At 39.4% G+C, this 14,241-nt stretch overlaps 1 protein-coding gene across 1 annotated transcript in view; it reads right to left on the bottom strand.

Annotated features, from left to right (window-relative positions):
• Positions 1–13,452, bottom strand: part of ATP10D (ATPase phospholipid transporting 10D (putative)) — a 105,028-nt gene extending 91,576 nt beyond the window's left edge. The window contains exon 1 of the mRNA XM_002917019.4: positions 13,207–13,452. The gene's annotated coding sequence lies outside the window, so the exon portion shown is untranslated. The remainder of the gene's footprint in view (positions 1–13,206) is intronic.
• Between the last annotated feature and the right edge of the window lie 789 nt (positions 13,453–14,241).

Here is a 14,241-nt window from a genome sequence, read left to right on the forward strand (position 1 = left end):
CTGGGCAGCCTACCACAGAACACGAGGGTTGGGAGAAAGAAGAGGACTGGTATGAAAAATGTGAACTTATGTCATTTAAAGGAAAAAAGAACTAAAGACATACTTCATTTGAAGAACTAAAGTTAACAAATCAACTATTTGTATTTAATTTAAAAATACTCATTTGATGCATTCAATAGAAAACTCTTTGCATGTATTTGACACATGATCCAGTATACACAAATACAAGTTGCTTTTAAATGATTCATTTTTAACTTGACTTCAGTACCATCTGACCCCACAGGGACCTGTAAGCAACTAAACCACGATCCTTCCCTGCCCCCCTTCATGCATGGTCTCACTTCCCTTTATTCAGTTTCAATTTTATGGTCAAACCTGCTATCACTTCCGTATATATTCTCTCTACCCCTTAGCTCTGCTCTCCTTTCTTGGCAAAACTCTTACCCTAATTGTATTCAAATCAGTTATATGTAAATCCCTCTTATACCCGGTTGCAGTACCTACAGGTGGAAAGTACCTGGAGAGAAACACATAAGCTCCCTGATCAGTGTCACTTTCAGTTACTGACCGTGAATCAGAATCCAGCACTGGCCACACATGCTGACGGCAAGCACACAGCATCTCCACACTTGTCATTTTCCCACTCTCATAGACAAGTATTTCACACCTTCTCCTCTCACTTGCCCTATCTCCCTCCTGACTTTCTTCCTGTGATGACCTTGTTTCTCTTGTACTGAGAAAACCAAAGCCATCAAACCGGAACTTCTACAGGTTCTCCCCATGTAACTGTCCTCCAGCTCAGCCCACAACTCCAGACTCATGTATCTGACTACCAACGAGGCAGTCCATGGCTAGACGGTAACATGAACAGAACTGTGCTCCTCCCCCCAAACCGGTTTCCTCCACAGATCAGCCCTATCAGGTGATGGCCATTTCACCCTCCCAGATCCTCAGTCACAAGCCTCGGATTCATCCCAGGGTCCTGTCCTTTCCTTAAAACCCACATATATGGGTGTCTGGGTGGCTCAGCCAGGTAAGTTTCTGACTCTTGATTTTGGCTCAGGTCATGATTTCAGGTCGTGAGATTGAGCCCCTCATCAGGCTCCGTGCTCAGCTTGGAGTCTGCTTAAGGTTCTCTCCCTCTCCCTCTGCTGCCCTCCTCCCCGCTCATGCTTGCTCTCTCCCTCAAAAAAACAAACAAACCCACATATAGTCGGTCAGCAAATTCTCTTGGCTCTTCCTCTAAAATATATCCAGAATCTCACTGCTTGGCATCACCTCTACCACTATCACTTAGTCCACTTAAAACCCAAGTTATATCCTGAACTTTCCACAATTTAAAACTCTCTAGAGTTTCTCATCTTAATTATGACAGCAGCTGTCAGTGTCACAAAGTCCTCTCCAATCTACTACTCCTCCCCTCCATCATGCCACCCCCCACAGCATCCCCGGAGCAATCCCTGTTCACCTTCCCAGTTTTATTTTTCATAGAACTTTTGCATCACTTTCTAACATCATAAAATTATTTTTGTATTTTAGCTCTTGTTGCCTCTCCTCTTCATTAGAGGGGCAATTTCTATCTGTTTTGTTCACTGATACAACCTAGGCCTAAAAAGTTATCAGGCACAGAGTAGACTTTCAATATGTATTTGTGGAATGAAGATATGAATGAAGTAACACCCCTCCGATACACAACAAAAGCCAGAACGCCCATAACAAACTTGTATACACCAGCTCCACAAATCATAAAAGCTTAGTTATTTCATGATCTCACTATATCTTTTATTGTACATGCTAAAGTTATTAGAGTCTCATATTAAGATTTATAGCATGGAGGGGCACCTGGATGGCTCAGCTGGTTAAGGGTCTGACTCTTGATTTCAGCTCAGGTCATGATCTCATGGCTGTGAGATTAAGCCCTGCTTTGGGTTCTGTGCTGAGCGTGGAGCCTGCTTAAGATTCTCTCTCTCCCTCTGTCCCTTCCCCCTGCGTGCATACACTGTGCTCTCTCTCCTAAAAAAAAATTAGATTTATAGGATGTAACCCTAAAATGGCCACTAACAAGACTATGCCACAAGAAGACATAAAAAAGGAGATAAAGGGGCGCCTGGGTGGCGCAGTCAGTTAAGTGTCTGACTCTTGGGTTCGGCTCATGGTCTCAGGGTGGTGGGGTCAAGCCCCATGTTGGGCTTCATGCTCAGCGTGGTCTGAGAGTCTCTCTCCCTCTCCCCCCTGCATTCTCTCTCTCTGTCTCTCTCTCTCTTAAATAAATAAATAAATAAATAAATAAATAAATAAATAAATAAAATCTTTTAAAAAATGAACATTTAAAAAGGGAAATTAAAAATAAACCCTATTTTTAAAAATAACTAGGTATTTGAATTTCATTGTTATAAAACCCTTAAGGAGGAAGTTTTCTTTTTTTTTTTTTTTTAAAGATTTTATTTATTTATTTGACAGAGATAGAGACAGCCAGCAAGAGAGGGAACACAAGCAGGGGGAGTGGGAGAGGAAGGAGCAGGCTTATAGTGGAGGAGCCTGATGTGGGGCTTGATCCCATAACACTGGGATCACGCCCTGAGCCGAAGGCAGACGCTTAACCACTGTGCCACCCAGGCGCCCCAAGGAGGAAGTTTTCTGAAAACTAAAGTAAAAGAAAAGTATTTAAAGATGATAAGGCTTAGCAACTTAAATTGAAAATTTATAATTTTAAAGCTGGAAAAAATCTTAAATATCCAATTAAATACTTTATACACAAGAAAACTGAGGCTCAGAGACACTGATTCACCCATCACTATACATCAAGTTAGTGGCAGCCACATAAAATAACCCAGCTGTTCTCTCCACTCCGTTTTATTACTCATTCATATATTGGTAGGCTTTTATTAATTCCTAAACTGCACATTATTTATAAATGTGTCAAATGATTTAAGTCATAGTCTGAATACAAGATTTTATGTTTGCGAAAATTTTGTACGATAGCGTGCTTAAACTATATTTAAAATCACTAAGATTCATTCACATTTGTATCTACCTTAAAATTTTCACAGCGAATTTGGAGGATCTGCCCTACTGTATCATTTTCATCCTAACAAGTCCTATTATCACTCACAATGGCCTATCTTTTACATTGGTATCTTACAAAAGCAATATCAGAAACTATTCATTTCTGGTTTAAATATTTAAAAGAAGAACATAGCTGAGAGAAGAGCACAAACAAATACACGGACACTGATGAACTATAAATCCATACGAAAGAATATTTTGGGGCGCCTGGATGGCACAGCGGTTAAGCGTCTGCCTTCGGCTCAGGGCGTGATCCCGGCGTTATGGGATCGAGCCCCACATCAGGCTTTTCCACTAAGAGCCTGCTTCTTCCTCTCCCATTCCCCCTGCTTGTGTTCCCTCTCTCGCTGGCTGTCTCTATCTCTGTCAAATAAATAAATAAAATCTTTAAAAAAAAAAAAGAATATTTTGAACTTCACCAGTCACCTAAAAAAAGCAATTAAATTAATATTTTTTAAATATTTTTTTGTACTAAATATAGCAAAGAGTTTCTTTATTCATAATGCTCAATGAAAGCAAGCTTTCATACAGTGCTGGGGTAATCTAGCCTGCTTCTTTACTTCTCTGGAGCCAAAAGGTAATATGCCTTAAAATGTTCGTCCTCCTTGGCCCTGAGGAGAAAGATGGTAATTCAGCACTGAAAAGGGCCCTAATCCAAGTGTCCAGAAAAAGAGAAATTGTTAAATTGTGGTATATCTAAATGGAGCTATAATACAGCTGTTTAAAAGATATTCAAATGAATTTTTATTAAAAAAATGTTTGGGGGCACCTGCAAGGCTCAGTCAGTTAAGCGTGAAGTCTGCTTCTCCCTCTGCCCCTCCCCCTGACTTGTGCGCTCTCACTCACTCTCATTCTCAAATAAATCAATAAATAAAATCTTTTTTAAGAATGGGGTTTATAAGGTTTTAATCTGTGATTTAGACCTGTATACTAGTATGAACTCAACAGGAATATATAAACTATTTCTATATATAAATTTGCAATAAAAAAAATTTTAAACCATTAACACTGGCTATTTTGTGGTAGTAATTAATAGATAACGTTTAAATATCTTCTGTACATGTCCATATTTTTTACTATGAAAATACATATTTACTTTATCATTAGAAAACAGATCTTCATTTCAGTGAAATACTATTCTCAAACTAATCCCACCAAACATGTCCAAGTTTAATCACAAAGCCAAAGGCTCATGGTAGAGAAAAGCATACATGGAAGTTAGTGATTGCTTCTACATTTAAGATTCAGGGAAAAGGGGGCGCCTGAGTGGCACAGCAGTTAAGGGTCTGCCTTCGGCTCAGGGCATGATCCTGGCGTTCTGGGATCGAGCCCCACATCGGGCTCCTCCGCTAGGAGCCTGCTTCTTCCTCTCCCACTCCCCTGCTGTGTTCCCTCTCTCGCTGGCTGTCTCTATCTCTGTCGAATAAATAAATAAAATCTTTAAAAAAAAAAAGATTCAGGGAAAAGATGCAACCCTTTAAGTTTCTGCTTTAAGAACAACCTTATAAAATGCAAGACAAGCATGCCGCTTCAATACTGAAAAAGATATTCACATCCGTCCACAAGAAGCATGTGTATCATACTAATAATACTTGATATTATGTCAGAGAAAACAGAAACACGAGTTAGTATATAAGCTTCATCATAAAGGCAAATATGTGTGTCCCTGCCAAGAAATATTGAATGTAATTAAAAATGTTGCAAAGCCACCTCAAGCACTCAGGTCTCCTTTGGACAAAAGATTATTACTAAAAATCTCATAGGCGGAGGTGGTTAAATTTTAAGAGAGCTTACTTAAATGCCCAAATAGCGATGGGAGATTATCTTCTTTATGAAAAATTAGCTGTGAAATAGAATTTAAATAATTTTCTGCAAAAAGTTTAATTGGGGGGCGGGGGTGGGCAGCACCTGGCTGGCTCAGTTGGTAGCGCATGGGACTCTTGATTGACTCTCGATCTCAAGGCTGTGACTTTCAAGACCCATGTTAGGTGTAGAGATTACTTAAAAAAAATAAATAAAAATTTTCTGCAAAAAGCTTAGATAATCATTGCAGTAAAACACATTATACTTATGTAGGGCATATACATTTCTAGGTATAAAAGGAATCTCAAATTAAAAAACAAGTCATTATACTTTCAAATATCACCTTCATTGCTCCATATATTAGAAAATTAAAGTCTGGGGGGAAAAACACTTGAAGGTCAGGTTTTCATTTCTTACTAAAGAACCTATTTCAAGGTTCTTTCTGCTGATTTACAGTATCTTCATAACATGACATATCTCCAATAATCTGAAATGAACCCATTCAGCATCATGTGGGCCTGAGAGGATAAAGAGAACAGACAAAACATTTCAGCAATAAATGAGAGACTTAATCTGACTTGATTAAATCCCAAGTATATTGAAAGAACACAGCCTGTGTTGTATACAGATGCACTATGAAAATATGTTTATGCTGGGACTCTAACTTTATATGGAATTAATTAATTATAATTTGAATGATCAGAGTAGGAATCTATATCATTCCACACCTCCACAAAGGCACTCAGGACCTCTGATAAGAAAACTTGATTCCCCAGGCACGAACATGAAAAAAATGTCCTCCTTTTTCCCTTATGAAACACAAAAATGTTTAATTATGTCTTTTGGAGCCAGCTCAGTAATAACACACAGGTATGTGAAATGGCATATAAGAGTCAATAGAATTGTCTTCCTTAGAGGCCTTTTCAACTAGACCAAGCACCTGCCTGCCAAAACCCAGTGAATATGGACTGTTCATCAAGGATCTTGCCATAAGCCTATGTTCTCAAACTATCACAGATCAGAATCACCTGGAGTTTGTGAAAACACAGCCTCTGCGCCCTACACACACACACGCATGCACACACGCACGCACTCACTCATGCATGCACACACACACCAGTTTCAGATTCAACAGATGTGCAGTGGAGCCTGAGAATTTCTATTTCTACCAAGTTCAACTGATGTTGATGGGTACCAGACTTTGAAAACCACAGACAAAGGCAACTCAAATCTGCTCTGGAAAAACTTATTTTTAATTATTTCTAAATATATTTTCTCCATGCATTCAATATCATTATTTTCATGCGACTAATCAATTCTATCCCAATAGTGTTTATACTACAGTTGCTCAAATAATCAGTGAAATTACCCTTTTATACAAAGAAACAGGGTATTTTCTGGATGTGTAACCACAGAAATTTTTTTTTAGAGCCAAAGAAAATAACATGCCTAAAAATGAGGGATTAGAGGGGTGCCTGGGTGGCGCAGTCGGTAAGCATCTGCCTTCAGCTCAGGGCGTGATCCCAGCGTTCTGGGATCGAGCCCCACATCAGGCTCCTCCGCTATGAGCCTGCTTCTTCCTCTCCCACTCCCCCTGCTTGTGTTCCCTCTCTCGCTGGCTGTCTCTATCTCTGTCAAATAAATAAATAAAATCTTTAAAAAAAAAAAAAAGAATGAGGAATTAGAGGGGAAAAAATGGAGCTATTTGTAGCTAAAATGGAAAGAATTTAACTGCTGAAAGATGGTATATACTTGTAAAACTAGGGGCTAAATCAGTAGACTACATCAAATATTTTCCAAAGGTTTTTTGCAGATTAAACTGAGTTTTATTTTTTGATCACTGATCACCGTAACAAATATAATAATAATTAAATAACATAATAAGAATGAAAAAGCTTGAGATATTGCAAGAATCACTAAAATGTGACACGGAGACACAAAGTGAGTAAATGCTGTTAGGAAAATGGCACTGGTAGACTTGTTCGACACGGTTGCCGCAAACCTTCAATTTGTAAAAAATTCAATTATCTGCAAAGCTCAGTAAGCTGAAGTGCAGTATAATGAGGTATGAGTGAATTCAAATTGTCTCAACACATATATTTAAACTGTCCCCAAGGCCTGTAAGTCTTACAAGGGATAGTATATAAAACCAGTGAGGGACAAATGAAAGTTGTAAATGGTATTAAGAAGATAATGGTGTTCACTGGAATTGTAAAATGGATTCATAATCAATGGCCATAATCAACACAGTGCTGCTCATCCTTTAAAACACATTCTTCTTACATAAGAAGTGACGATATAATTAGCTGTTTTCAAAAAAGCAACAAATGCATCTGTAGCTAGTAGAAAAAATACAAGCTCTAACAAGTTCAAGTGATACTGACACTCGGTCAGATTGGCAGTCTGCCACATACCACAAGCCCTGAGCCCCTGAGCCTCAGTTTCCATGTCTGTAAAATGGAAATAACATCCTCCACCTCACAAAGTTTTGTAAGGAGGTTTAGGAGAAAATGCACTGTGCCTAACATGCTGAATAACTTCATCTCTCAACTACTGTTTGTTGAGTTTCTACCAAATGCCAGGCAATGTGACAGATAACAGAAATAAGTCAGGGAAGAAAACAGACCAAGATCTCTGCCTCCTAGGAGCTGACATTTAGTGTTCATTTATTTCACCTTGTCTTAAGCACCGTGCTCAGGGTATGTCAAAAAAGAATAAAAGTGCCCAGAACAGGTCAACATACTCAAAAGATAACACCAGTGGAATCATACAACATAAAAATTTAGAAAGCAGAAAGTCCTGTGAGAAGACATGATATGAGGTTGGAAGATAGAAAGGGAGTGGAGGGTAGGCTTCTGGGGAGAGAGAGCATGTTAAATGAACTTTGTGAAATGTCTACAATCTGGGAGGAGAGATTTGTAGATTTTAGAAAAGGAAATGTTATCAGAGAGGCTAGGTGGCTGAAAAACCCAGTGTTCATTTAAATACTGCTGAGTACTTCAATATGGCTGGAGCTTCAAGTACAAACTAAGGAGTGAGGGGGAATTAAGATGGAAATCTATGGTAGGACCACGTAAGTTCTTACTAAGAGGAAGAATTTATACTTAACATGAAGGAAATGGGAAATCATCGAAGGCATTTGAGAGGGTGTGATATGGACATTTAAAGGACTTCTTTGCAAGAAGTTGAAAGACACATCAGAATGGGGGAGAAAAGGTAGGAGGACTAGACTAGGAAAAGGGAGCAATGTGCTTCAGAACACAGTTGACCAGTAACCTAACAAAGAGTGGTATCATCAGAGGTACCTTTCCAAAGGTAGCTCTGAATGCACCCCTGTGACAACAGCAGCACCAACGGCTGGCAAGGGCAACACAGTAAGAACCTCGGAGGGACCACTCTCTGATTCCCCAATATCCCTCCTGTCCTCTGCCAGGTACAATACTGCATCTTTAATGCCACATACTCTACCCACACGTCCTTACCGCCATCCCGTCCATCTGGACCATGACCCAAATCAAGCAGGGAAAACTGTGACAAACTGGGCACTGGGGACCACAATACCCGCTCTTTTGCTTTCGCTTAGCTTAAATGAAATGTTACAATTTGAGAGAGGCAAGACAGTATAGGACTCTGAGTAAGAATTATGTTTTAAAATTCCATCTTTCTGGGGCGCCTAGGTGGATCAGTAAGTTAAGCATCTTGGTTTTGGCTCAGGTCATGATCTCAGGGTTCTGAAATGGAGCCCCCCCCTCCCTTTCTGGCTCCACACTCAGCAGGAGGCGGCTGGAGATTCTCCTTCTCCCTCTTCACACTCCCCTGCCCACTCCCAACCCCCCCCCACCTCTGTGCTCACTCTCTCTCTAAAATAAATAAACAAACAAACAAACAAATAAAATTCCATTACCTTATTGAAAACATTTCACTTTTCTCTCAGTCCCTGGTTTAGGAACCTTAAAAGTATTATAATAGTTCAGAATCAGGCATTTCTCTAAAGTGGCAAGGTAGAAATGTTGATTTGTTAGCAGAAGGGAATCACAGGTAAGTAGAGAGAATCTTTGTGATAAAAATATGAGAACACCTCTCTAGGAAAGACTTTAGTGAAGAAAGGATATTATAAATTAAGATTTTTTTAACTATAACCTTCAGCGTATTGTTACAGCCTATAAGGGAAATGAGAATGTTTTAAATAGTGCAAATTATGAGAACAATAACTTGAAGAAAAAGAGTTCACAACATTTTTGGATCATTTTTTTTAAATCTATCTGAGAGAGACAGAGAGAGAGAGAGCGCACAGGCACGCACAGTGTTACTTCAAGTGGGGTGAGGGGCAGGAGGGGCAGAGGGAGAAGCAGACTCCCTCCTGAGCAGGAAGCCAGACAGACCCTGGGCTGGGAGTGGGGATGGGGCTCAGGGCTTGCGCCTGGGACTCTGGGATCACAATCTGAGCCAAAAGCAGACACTTAATTGACTGAGCCACCCAGACACCCCAACATTTTTGGATAATTTAAAACTGATTTTCACCTTCTTTCTTATAAGCTACTCTGATTTGTTTATTACCTTTCCTACATAAAGAGCTGAAATTTTATAAATTTGTTTTGTTAACAGAAATACAGTTGTATTCCTTCCTCTTCCTCATTCAGAAAGGCCTTAAATGGAGTAAGTAGATTTTAGAAAAAGAAATTACGGAGTGTTTAATTAAAGCCTAGTGGCTTGGGCCCCAAGCAGATGTGATCAACAGGAAATGAAAAGGAATAAAGCTTTAATCAGTCCAACACTGCTTATTATTTCAGAAAACAGCTGGGGGCAGAAGAGTGAATGTGACTAGAATAAGTTTTATCTTGGGATTTCCCTTATAATCCAAATGTTCTCACCAGCAAATATAATCCAGAAAAAATGACAACACCAGACAGGCACTACCCACACAGGCCAAAGATGCTTTACACAAGAAGGGAAAGCAAGTATCATCATTGTACTCTTCTCTGTAGGACAAATCGCTTTATTAGGATACTGACTTGTTTTTCCTGATAACTAAAATATATTTACTGTAGAAATTTTACAAAACTACAAAATAATACCATGAGGAAAACCAGAAACCACCCAGAACCCCATCACCCCACACATAAGTAACATTAACATTTGGTTTATTCTCCACCAATAAAGTAGTTTCTGTGGATAGATAGGATATTTTTTTTCAAAAGTAAGATTTTGTAACTTTTCATTCCTCCTATCACAAACATTTTTCCACATCCTTAAAAAGTCTTCCTTCCCAACAACTTCACACATTTTGATTTGCTTTCCATGTTTGTTAACGTGATATGTAAAAATGTGGTAACTTATTCCTATGCTGAATATTCTCCCAATACAGGGAGGTAAACATCCCTCTGCTCTCAACCTTAAAAAGAGTCCATTTTTCCCTTCTGTGATTGCCCATTTGTGCCTATTTTTCATTGAGCATAATTTTTCACATGGGTGTCTATTTATCTCGATGTTTTATTGTATCTTTTGAAAAGGGCTTACTAGCATATAAAATGTAGACCTTAGAGTGTTAATTTCGGTTTTGGTATTTCTTGGCAATATTTTTCAAAACAGTATTTTTGTGATCATAAAAAAATAATAGTTGTAGAAGATTAGGGAATATGAGAAAAAATATTTTTAAAATGCTATAACTCTACCACCTAGAAATCCAATTTCTTTTTCATATGTCAGTGAATATACCCACTGATACAAACAGGAACTTGTAGGCAAACAGGAAGTACAACAGTCTTGTTCAATGTTGTTCAAGGTTTGTTAATTTAGAAAAATCCCTGACATGTAGTAAGGGCTTAATATTCGAGAAAATGGTATTTTATATTTCAAAATTTTATTTTACACATTTAAGATAATAATCTTGCTTTTTCACTCAGTACACTGCAAGGATCTTTCTAAAGCATGAAAGTTTTTCAAAACTATTTTCGAAACTGAATTTTATCAATATAGATATATAGTACGTTAATTTAAGTATTTTGCTGTTGGGGGCTTTCTTATGTTTTTTTCATATTACAGACAACACTATAATGAACACATTTATAAATCTTGATATAAAATTCAGATGATTTCCACAGTATATATTTTTAGACCCAGGATTATTGGGTCAAAGCCTGCAAAGATTTACAGATTTTAATACATTTTCCCATATTATTACCTCAAATTGTTATATGAATATACCCTTCACTTAGAAGCATAAAGAAAGATTCCATGAAGGCCACAGCTCTTCTATGAAACTAGTACCACTATTACTTCTTATTCTAATAATGCTACTTGTTCCATGGAAAGTGTTTCTATGGCTAAGGGAATTTCTGAAATGAAATAAGTCCACCGTAAATAATAGGAAGGGAATAATGTCTTTAAGCGAACACACTCAACTTCAAACCTCTTCTGTAGCAATAAGGAAAGCTGCTCAGCTGCTCTAACTATGGCCCAGGGATGGTGATACCATCCAGCAGGCACGTTATTGTTCCAAGAGCTGATCAACAGATTCTCCTTTTTCAAGCACTGACGAGAGATTAAATTTATCTTCACCAACGCATTGGGTTTTGGGAATCCCCAAGGGATCTTACTGGTAGCATTTTCTTTGATTTTCCTTCATGAAAAAAACTACTTCTAACTAGATCAGACAATAACTAAAACACGTACTGAAGCCTTCAATATGTGAACGTTTTACCTCTTAATTTAAAAATTGATTCTAAGAAGTTTATTTGTCTAACCAATGAGTCATTTCCTTCATTTTACTGACATCGAAATAAAAAATATCCTATTCAGTTTCTATTTAGGTTCACTAAGTAATTCTATTGAAAAAGTATTTGGTTCTTGCTATGCAAAGGTCAAGCATTCCTGAAATCCTGCGGGGTTTTTTAAAGATTTTATTTGAGAGAGAGGGAGAGATTGAGAGAGAGAGAGAGAACGTGAGCATGAGCAGGGGGAGGGGCAGAGGGAGAGGGAGAAGCAGACTCCAAGCTGAGCAAGGAGCCTGATATGGGGCTCAATCCCAAGACCCAGGGGATCATGATCTCAGCCGAAGGCAGACACTTAACCAACTGAACCATCCAGGCCCCCCTGAAATCCTGTTTTAGACTGCTAAGATTCTCCATTTTTTATACAATTTAACAAACGTTAAATTAGCAATGTCATTTTTTAAATTCCCTAAAACATTTTGAATGTTGCCAAGTTGTTTTTCAATATATGAAATATGATCTCATTTTGATAAAAACAACACAATGTACTTATGTAATATGTATTTGTAATGAGACTAGAGTCCAGAAGGAGCACACATTACCTCTTGAAGTAGCTTGGAGTGCAGGCTCACACTGGGGCACTGAATTGAGTTTAAGGTGCTACAGTGATCATGTGTTACATGTCTGCTCTTAACGAGCCAAAGATTTTTTTTTTTTTTTAATGATGGTACTCTTCACAGATATTTGACCCAGCCCAGTATAAAAATTACTATATCCTCTGGAGCTTTCTGATACAGCAATCAGTTGGTGGATAAGGCGCCCTATTCTTGTGGATCAATCTTTCAAGGCTGATTAGACTCAGAGGCTGGCTCTCAGATTATAGAACTGTTTTTTTCCTAGCAAAGAACTAGCATGAAAAGAAGAAACTTTGTGATTTTATTGAGATAACATTCTAAACAGCTGCGTTCGTATAAGGGTAGTTTAAACATATCCTTGTTAGAGTCACAAAGGCTCGACTCTCCAAACTGGAGGGTTTCACGAACCAACCTGATGTCTCTCTGCTGTACATAGTGAAGTATGACTATGTTTTATAATGTAAGAGGAAGGATGCTCCAAACTATTAAGTTCTGCAAAGTTCGTGTGTGCGAGGAAGAACGCAGGCTTTTTTACAGCATTCCTTTAAAAACTATTTCTGAACAAACTCCAACACAAACACACCTTTTCCTTCCTAAGGAACAAATCCGGTCTATTTACCGAGTTAGAACTTCAACCCCCATCCTCGTCGTTACCTTTGAGACAAAGCCAAAACTGCCTTAAACTGCTCCATTTCACAACGAGATGACAAAAGTGTGTGCGCGCATAATTTACCTTTCCACAAATCCCAGCATTCAGAACAGATAAAATAATTCCTCTAGTGAAATCAAAATCAAGTGACTGAAAATGGTGGGTTTCTCCTTTTTTTTTTTTTTTCTAAATCAACAACAGCCCTAAAGTCTACTTTTGAGGCACTTCATCAAACCTGAAAGCAGTTATTGGGGAAGCGGGACAGGAAGAGGGGAAGGGAGCGAGGAGTAGGGTGAGAAGTGAAACAGAAGACAGTCCAAGGGGTTCGCACATTCACCCTTACCAATCCTCCCTCGGCACACATCACCGCATGACGATCGCGACTCTCAAGATGCAAGAGAAAAACCAAGCACAGATCCGAAGACTGGTAGCGGCTTATGCTTCTACGCCAGCCATTTGCTTTTGCCGAAGCGCGGGTGGGTAAGATCAATTCTCAGAAGACAGCCCCCAAACTCCGTTGCCGGAGCCGGAGCCGGAGCCAAACCGCGACCGCCTCCTCCCCTCCCGGCCGGCTCGGGAGCCGCCGTGCTTCCGCGAACAGCCAATCGCCCGCCGCCCTGCCTCCCGTGACGTAGGGGGCGGGGCCTGGAGGAGGCGGGCTTCCCAGAGGCTGCTGGAGCACACAGCTCCCTGTCTGTTCAGTACAGATACCCAGGTGGTCCGGTGCCTTTGTACTCCCACCCCAGCCGTTTACCTAGCCTTGGAATGCTTGGCAGTTATTTTTTGGAGGATGAAGGGATCAAATATAAACACTTAATGTTATCGTTGTATAACTGGGAAAGAAATTGAGAAGAAGACCACAATTTTGATTTGGTCTTTTTTTCCCCTCACTCCTTCCTTCGCTCAGTGCGATGGTCTCTGCCCATACACCTGCCATGGTATGTTAGCTTCAAACTAAGGTTTTAAAAAAAAAAAAATTTTTTTTTCTCCAAAATAAATTCCAACAACCCATTCGATCTCTCAAAACTTGTGACCAACTAAATGTTTGAGAAAGGAAAGGGAATTGGAAAAAGACAGAACCAATAATGGCAATAATGCAGACCAAAACCTAATAATCTCTGGCAGCCAATTGTTTCATCCCACCGAAACAAACCTCCACAACTCTTCTGTACATCTTACATTTTCTCAAATGCTTCTCAAATGTGTACCGAAAAGTGAAGGCAACTAAGAGACCATACAAATGTTTCTTTCACTAACAGTGAAGAGCTCTCCGGGGCAGACTCACGCATCCGCTTGGGAGGCTCGCAGACTCTCCCAAACCAGGCTGGAGAGGCCAAACAAGTTCCTGCACCCACTGAGAAGGTGCCTCTCCCAGAGG

Source organism: Ailuropoda melanoleuca, chromosome 11, assembly GCF_002007445.2.
Source record: "Ailuropoda melanoleuca isolate Jingjing chromosome 11, ASM200744v2, whole genome shotgun sequence".
Classification (NCBI taxonomy): Eukaryota; Metazoa; Chordata; class Mammalia; order Carnivora; family Ursidae; genus Ailuropoda; species Ailuropoda melanoleuca.